Source organism: Rhinolophus ferrumequinum, chromosome X, assembly GCF_004115265.2.
Source record: "Rhinolophus ferrumequinum isolate MPI-CBG mRhiFer1 chromosome X, mRhiFer1_v1.p, whole genome shotgun sequence".
In the NCBI taxonomy this organism is placed as follows: Eukaryota; Metazoa; Chordata; class Mammalia; order Chiroptera; family Rhinolophidae; genus Rhinolophus; species Rhinolophus ferrumequinum.
The window spans coordinates 15,749,806-15,758,916 of NC_046284.1; the positions used below are offsets into that span (position 1 = coordinate 15,749,806).

Sequence of the window (9,111 nt, forward strand, 5' to 3'; positions counted from 1 at the left end):
CCTCTGAGTGAAAGCCTAGTAAAGAACTTAGAAGTGGGACCTTCTGGCTCAAACACAAGCACTCTAGCCATCTCACACATTTTTTAAACTGTCTAAAGACATACTGACTTATGAGAAATCTCACAGATGGGGGGACCCGACAGATCACCTGCTTCCAGGTTAAGAGGGTAGAAAACTTCAACTGTCTTACTGGTAAGAGTAAGATGGTAGTGTTATTTTTATTTTTATTTTATTTATTTATTTATTTATTTATTTTTCACTTCTAAAATTTTTAATGGTCTCATTTTTTTAAATCAAAAAAATATGGAACGCTTCACGAATTTGCGTGTCATCCTTGTGCAGGGGCCGTGCTAATCTTCTCTGTATCGTTCCAACTTTAGTATATATGCTGCCAAAGTGAGCATGGTAGTGCTATTTTTAAATTACCTTATGTAAATTGTAGGATAAAGCAAATAAATATGCTATCACTAGGAACCAAGATTCTCAGCATAAGAAAAAATGGACACAAATACAAAACCAAAGAACTTAAGCAAAAATCTTGAAACCTTACCCTTAAATTGGAAATGTCACCCCAATACATTTAATAAATAAAAAAGGAATATCAAAATGATATCATGATTATTGTCTTTCCATAAAGTACATATTTCCTAGCTTTGTCCCCCGAAAAAGTCTAGAAGCACTTACTATCCAGTAGCAATGAGTAGCACCAAGATTGTGGTTTCTAAATGACATTTCCCAACAAAAGGAACCAGAACTTCCTAGAGAAATGACTGATTCTAAGTTTGGGGAATGAAGTGTACAAAATGGCCCTGAGATATTGTGCCAGAAAGCAAATATACTTTCAAAGATCACTGGAGTCATGTCAAAAAGGTGCAATAGCCAACTGCAACTTCCACAGGCCAAAAATGGGGCAATTAAAGCATCAAAAAGATTTACTATAATCTACTGAAGCAAAAATATATTTAAAAATCCACACTTTTTAAATAGTAATACTAAAATAATCATTGGTTACTATTGGAAGTTATGAAGACAGTGACTCATCACAATAAAAATTCACAAATAGATCATAAAAATTAAGCATTCATTCTGCTGCTCCTGTATAAACTATACCTCAAGGTAGCCCAATTGTTGATGATGGAAGGTTCTTTATGGAAGAATGAAAAAATCCCCAAATCACCATTTTGCAACTCTCAGTGAAATAGAGAATCTAGAAAACAACCGCTAAGTGATGATAAAACCATTAGGAGAAAAGGTGATGATGAAAACTTCATAATGGCAGGGTCAGATTGACATCACCTGAACCCACTGAGGAAAGCTTGCCTAACTTTTTAGAGCTAACAACCAGACCTTATGTGCCTCCTGATACAACAAAAAGTACACATCACCAATTATGAAGAAGTCTCAAGAAATGTGCTTGCGTGCACGTACGTATGCAGACACAGACACACACACACACACACACACACACACACACACACACACACACACACACCCTTAATTCAATCAAGCACTTATATCTACCTATGATTATAAAAAAAATACTGGGAAAACAGAAACAAGGTAACCCGTACCAAAAAGTAGCAATTGGTCAAATCCAGAATATGGGACATTCCACAGTTCAAATGAACTAATTTTTTTAAAATAATGAATGGCAGAGGTAGAGGGAGAAAGAGGTAGAGGCCATTTTATATTAAGATAAATGTAGTGACATAATTTCTAAATGCAATGAGTGGATCTCGTTTGGATTCTCATTTTTAAAAACCAATTATAAAACAAAAACTTAAGACAATCAGAAACATTTCAATTTGGATTGGATATTAGATGATATTATGGAATTATTGTGAATTTTGTTAGATATAATGGCACTTCAATTATATTTTTTAAAGTTTATCTGTTAGTGATACATATTGAAGTATTTGCAGGTGCAATGACATGGTATTTAAGATTTGCTCTACATACACAAAAATATTTGGAAGGTATAGTGAAAGGGATAGTAGATAAAACAAACATGGCAACATGTTATTAATTATTGAAGCTGAATGCTGAGTAGTTAGTGATTCATTATACTCTTCATTTTTATGCATGCTCGAAAAATTCCACAATAAAGTCAAAAAGTGAGCATGGTCATGTCACTTAACCTTTCTGTGTCTCCTTTTCATTATATGCAAAATGAGGATAGTAACAGTGCTGACATAGGGGTTCTGTGAAGGATAAATGAGTGTATGAATGCAAAATGTTTGGGACAAGCTTTGGTACACACCAATGAAAAATGAGAAGTTATCTGCCCAAGACTATCTACTAAATCTGGGGTTTGCACACTTTTTCTATAAAGGGCCAGATAGTAAATATTTTAGACTTTGCAGGACATACGATCTCTGCTCCAAGGACTCAACTCTGCCCTTCTAGCATGAAGACAGCCATAGGCAATACATGAATAAATAAGTGTGGCTGTGTTCCAATAAAACTTTATTTACAAAATCATGCAACAGGCCAGATTTGTCCCGTGAGCTGTAGCTTGATGACTCGTGTAGTCTATAATGAAAAAGAAAACAAAAGCTAGGTCTTCCTCCTCTGAGGTTGCATTATCCAATCCCCTTTCAACTAAACCAATGCATGTCATAAAGGAGATGTGAAAAAACATCCTAGTTTTGACAAATGTAACGATCACTTGTAAATTACAGAGCTAGCTTTTGACTGAGCGTACATGTGCTTAAAGGCAAAGCATCTGCAGATAATTTTAAAAATAAGAGTATAGAAAATATTTCTTAAGCCAACTTGCTCCACCAAACTCAAAAGAGCTCTTTCCTGTCCTGATGCCCTCAGTCATCGCAATATTACAGAAACCCTTGTTAATTTTAAAAAATGATACTACTTTATTCATAGTTGCTCTCCAACTCAATTATCATACAAGAAATAACTTAGCCAGTCCCCAGAGGTGTCTTCCTTGCTGTTCCTAGAGAGAGGGCTCTCGGGTTGGAAGCTGTGTCTCAGAGAGCTCAGTGTTATGGGGGAGGGTCCCCCGAAGACACGGGCATTTCTCCCACTTCATTATCAGTGCTCCCAGCCCCCCAAAACCTAGCATCACGAACTTTACCTCTTACTTTGTCAACTCACTGCACGGGGGTGCTCCCATTTTTGAGAATGTTATGAAAGCAAGACAATCTGATGGACTAGTCTTCAAATTTGACTTCTGAAATGTTAAAAGTTAAGAAACATAATTAAACTGCAAATGCATTAACATTTATATAAAATATAAACCAAATGCTTATCCTGATTCACCAAACAAATTACACTTTGAACATTATAAAAAACCAACTACTTATCACCGGCACCATTTGAAATTATTGCTAGTACTACAACTCCAAATGCCTAAGATGCCTTAAATACAAACCCTGAACATTTACATACTGATTTCATGAGCAAAGCAAAAGGTATTTGCCGGTAACAGTACAGGACTCAGCAATTTTATTGTCTGAGTAATCCTGGTTCGTTCTGATATGAAAATTCAATTATTTTAGAACGGGCCCTCTCATTAAATTTTGACAAGCAGCACGAGCTCGGTACCAGTTATAGCTCGAAGAAACCGGGGGTGCCTGATAGCACCACACTGAATTTTAAAATGTAGTATTTTTGCAGGACAAGATTATCTGACAATTTTGTATTAAAAGAAGAAAAAATTAATCAAATACATTGTAATATTCCACATTGGTATATTTGGTCTTCTTTTTACAGATATTTTACTAAAAATTTGCTGCAAAAAAAAAATGTTTATTGCATGCTTTCCCCCTGATTTCGCAATTGAGCAATGTACGAGAAAAATATGTATATGTCGGTAGTGAACAGGAAGTATTTGACTAACACATTTTTACCTACTGCTTCCTTTATCAATTGAAATGTATTTGTGGTGCTTATAAACGTGATTTCCAGAAACAGAAATGACTTTATTTGCACATAGCCTCTTTTTTATTAGGATGCTTATTGTCCAAGAAACCTCTTTTAGAGCAACTTTGGAGCAAGCCTATTGTCTTTTAAAGCAGAGCTTACAGCTAATCACAACATAGGAACAAATAAACAGTTTCATTTATTCCCCATAGAGTTGAAAGAAGAATAACAAAGTCTCTAGCTCTGGGTTTGCTTAGTTTATTTTTATCCTGTCTTGTTTTTTCCTGTAAAATGAAGGTTTCTAGGTGCCATGGGCTCTCTGCCAAAGATGTTTTTCCATGCTCCAATATGTCTGTCCACACGTGGTCTGTCATGAAGAGGGGCACGCAAACGGTTCCTATGACTTGCTTTAGGGACCAAACATTCAACCTAGGAGAAGGAGCCACAACATCAACAGCTCCAAACTCTGAATCAGAGAGAAGAACGATGAAGAGTAAGGTGAACTGAAGAGCAAAAGAGTACAGAAAGGACATCTGGCTCCCTGCAGGGGCTGACTCTGAAATCAAGCAAGAGGACCCAAGAGCAGGTCTGACTGATGGGGGTGATGCTCTGAGCAGGCCCCGCCTTCCTCCAGCCCTCTCCACTCTTAACTCTCCTCTTCCCTTTCTCTCAGTACCTTTGAGTCTTAACACTCCATCTTTGTGTGCTCAGTTGCTTGTTAACCCTTTCTTCCCCATTACACACACACACACACACACACACACACACACACCCCAAATGGTATTTAACATGTCTCATTGAATTAATTTTAACTTTGAGAAGTTTTTGAGAATACTAGATTATGACACAGAGTTCCGATTAAGATTCTGGGCCTTGATGTTCTACCTTTAAAGACTGAGCTTGGTAACTCATATATAACTGTTTGGAAGAATATGATCATTGAAATAATAGTATTATACATCCTTTTTTGGAAGAAGGGGAAGACAGGATGAAGAAGGAGGAACCAGGCAAAGAGTTTACAACACAAATTATTTCATATTTTGTTGCTGAAGAGAAATATTAACTTAGAGATCAGTTGGCTTTGTGCTGTCTGACCTACAATCCTTATTGGCAGTACTAGTTGAATTAGAAAGTAAAGTTCTCTATCCTGCAATACTCCAGAAAAACGTTATTCAGTTTTAAAGAACTATCAAAAGATGGCAACCTAAGAAAGGAGCCTTGGGGAAGAGAATTCAACAACAGAACCTGGGAGAACTGAGGCGCTAGGGATCTGTAGGCCACCTACAAGAGCAACCGGGACCAGAACCCAGGTGTCAGGCTTAGATACCAGGTTGAATAAACTTTATTTCCTCCAACAGTAGGAATAGAACTAGCCTAGAAGGCCTGGGAGTGAAGATAGAATTAGACTTAAATGTTAAGCTGAGCAAACATGGGCTCTCTGACTAGACTATGGACTGTAAATGTCTCATTCTATAAAGTGAAAACTTATGCTCCTTCAAAGAGAATAAATTAGTCCACTATTTTTGGCCTCCAACAACAATGGCCGTACTGATTTGCATAAATATACAGACTAAATTCAAGGGGCCCAGCGTGGTCAATATAATAGAGAAAACATCACATACATGAAATACAAAACAGAGTCACAGATGATTTCATGACCGATCACAGTCTATGGATCACGATAAAGAACTGAGCTTAAGATTTTGAGCTCACCTGTCTTAGCTACTTTTAGGCAGAAATAAGCTTGAGTTCAAGCTTATTTCAGGTTCAACTGCAAGACCCTTAATTCCATCCCAAATACAGGGGAATACATCTTTTTGAAATACTCAACAATAAGACTTCACTACTTATTACCCCACCAATCTGGAATCTGTGATTATTCAGCCAGAGATTTTATTGGTTTATCTTGGGCCAACAAAACATTTCTTCAGAGAAGTTACGATTTAATGATGTGAACCACTTTGCAGAGGGCAGAAGGAGAGACGTCTCAAATACGAAAGAGAATCTCGTCTGCAGTACTTTAACCATGAGAGAATCACAAACTCCCTGGTTGGAAGGTAATTCAGGACCACCAAGTCCAACTTGGTGCCTATTCAACATATGAATCTTCTCTACTCTACAGTCATGGGCCACAAAACGATGTTTTGCTCAACGACGGACCACATATAAGATGGCATTCCCCTAAGATTATAACAGAGCTGAAAAATTCTTATGGCCTAGTGACACTGTAGTTGTCATAAGGTGGTACCACAATTCCTCATGTGTTTGTGGTGACGCTGATGTACACAAACCTACTGCACTGCCAGTCATAGAAAAGCCTACCACATACAATTATGTACAGTACATAATACTTGATAATGATAATAAACAACTTTTTACTGGTTTCTGTATTTATTATGCTATACTTTTTACCGTGATTTCAGAGTGTACTATTTCTATTTATTAAAAACATTTCGTTGTAAAACAGTATGCCATGTTTCGCCAACAGAAGACTCATACATCTCGTGGTTATCCCGTCTCTTGATTGCATCATTTCTATTGTGCTTGATTTGATCTCATGTTGTTTTGTACAGTAACATGCTGTTCAGGCTTGTAGCCTTGGGCAATAGGCTACCCCAGGTAGCCTGCTTGCTCCTCTAGAACGCACTCATTTCATCTGTCTTTTAGCTATTTACAAGTCTCCTCTACCTGACCGACATCCTTAAGGCTAGAAGCTATCTATACCTTTTCATCTGTCTAGGACCAGTATTTAGCCTAATACACAATAGTAGTAAATGAATTACTTTTATTCTTGTTAGTAAAGAAAATATAACACTATGGAAATAATTAAGACTCTAGAAAGACCGCCCTACAATCATCACCCTGTTTTATTTTCTTCATAGCACTTACCATACTTTGAATTCATCTTGTCCATATGCTTCACTGTTTCTTAAGGTGTGAAACCACTCACTAGAAAGTGAGCACTTTGTCTGTTTTGTTCGAGGCTATATCTCCAGTGACTATATCTGTGCCTGGCACATAGTAGGTGCTCAATAAATATTTCTGAATGAATGAATGAAGACACAGTTCTGACTTCTTTCCTTAGTTCCAGTTTGGGCATAGTCAAAACATGACCAGACAGTATCTCCACGTGGATATCTAAACACCTCAAACTTAAGAAGACTGAAATAAAACTCAATGCGCTACCTAAACATGCTTTGCCACTTTGCCCTTGCTCATGAAATAACATCACATGCTCAAGCTAAAAACTTAAGAACTGACTCAATTCTTCTCTTGCCCTCAACTCCCACATCCAACCCATCAGCAAATCCTGAGGACTCTACTCTCAAAATTATATAAAGAACCTGACTTTTCTTCTCACCTCCTCCACTAGTACCACCCCCACCCGAGCTATAATTTCTTGCTTACGATACTTTAATAGCCTCCTCACCTGCCCCCCTATTTCCACTCTTGTCCTTCTATAATCCATTTTCTTCATGCAGGCACCGCGATCACTGCAAAATATAAATGTGATCATGTCACCCCTCCATTTCAGGCATCTCCCCCAATGATTTCCCATCACACTTAGCATAGAATATAGACTCCTTACCGTGAAGTTCATGTTCCTCACCAGCCTCATTATTTGCCATCTTCCCCTTACGCACTACGGTCTACCACTAGGTCTTTTTCCTGTTCCTCTGTTACACTTTAAATAGAGCCTTTGCTTTAGCTTGTTCCTCTCCTCTGCCTGCAATGCTCTTCTTTCTCATCTTTGCATGATTGCTTCCTTTTTGTCAGCCAGATTTCACTTTAACTGTCACCCTCTCAAGGATGCTTTCCCTGAACACTCAGTCTAAAATATTCTCCAAATCATTTTCAATCCCATCCACCGATTACGATTCTCTTCGTAGTACTTACCACTTCTGATAGCGTCCTTATTTGTTTATGTGTTTATGTGTTTCCTGTCTGTCTCTCCAAGCAGATATGAGGACGGCACCCACATCTGTTTTGTTCAAGACTCTATCCCGAGGGTCTAGAACCAGTTCCAGATACATAGTAGGAACTCAATAAATATTTGTTGAATGAGCAAATGGGATTAATGCACTGAACAACAATGCAGGCAAAAGACCAAAATACTCTGCTTGAGGGTCTGGTTGAGGTAAGGCACCTGTTGTAGGAAAGAAACATCATCTCTTCCATTGCGCTTGCTCGCTGACTTTGTCCAGATTGGCAGAAAGAGAGCAGGCTACTGACAGAAGAAACTCAAATGCATCCATATGAGGTCAGACTAACTCGCTCATTCAAGACATGTGCAGGCCATGGAAAATTAGTCAAACTCCATAGCAACATTTCAACATTTGCTCACCCATTTGTCTGGTTGTTCATTCAAATAGCCAGCATTTACTGGGTACTTACTCCATGCAAGAAACTTTGCAAGACACTGTAGGAGCAAAAATACATTTGACAGAATAGTTCATTTTTAAACTAATTGGATGAACTCTGAAGAGACAAATCTTAAGGTGCGGTGAGAGCCAGGGTGAACAGAAGAGGCACTCACCTCTGCCTCAGCTTCTACTTGGAAAGTGAGCAGAGCTTGGGAAAGTCAATCCAGGCCTGCTTTGTTGTGTTCACAGTAGGCAGGTGGGGTTTGCAGAGTGGGTTGGGCAGGAAACAGATATTGTGGACCACCACAAGTCAGTTTTGACCACAACTCTAAATGATCATTAATAATTTCTATAATGAAAGCTTTTATAGTGACATAATTTTTAAAGGATATTGTAAGATAGGAGAATTTAGAAATGCTCTCTTAACTTGAACCCTATTGATGCAGTACACAGAGACTCACTAAAAAAACACAGTAACACTGGATGGGGATCAGGGTGAAAAATGTCTGAGGGGTCTGAGGATCTGCTCCAAATATCTGGACTTTTAAGTCTGAATATGCAGAAAAAGCTAGAGCTGGTATCAGAACAAAGCTTACAAACTCATGCAGAAATCCAGACTCCGAAATTCAATCCTGGACTCCTTAACCAAAGTGGTAGCCCTTGAAACTTGTCAGAGATTGATTTAAAATGAATCCAAAGCAGGACTCATTCACCCATTAGGGAACATTCTATGGGATTTAGTATCCCAATAAGGCATAAGATTCAATAATAACGGCCACTTATTAAACATAATAGAGGTGAGAAGATGATGGAGGGACAGTGCTATTTTGAATGGTAAGGAAGGTTTCTCTCATAAGGAGACACT

At 38.1% G+C, this 9,111-nt stretch overlaps 1 non-coding gene across 1 annotated transcript; it reads right to left on the reverse strand.

Moving 5' to 3' along the window:
• Positions 1 to 297: 297 nt before the first annotated feature.
• On the reverse strand, positions 298 to 404 carry LOC117030609 (U6 spliceosomal RNA). The gene has a single exon (XR_004424421.1). It is a non-coding gene; the product is annotated as a U6 spliceosomal RNA (small nuclear RNA).
• Positions 405 to 9,111: the final 8,707 nt, after the last annotated feature.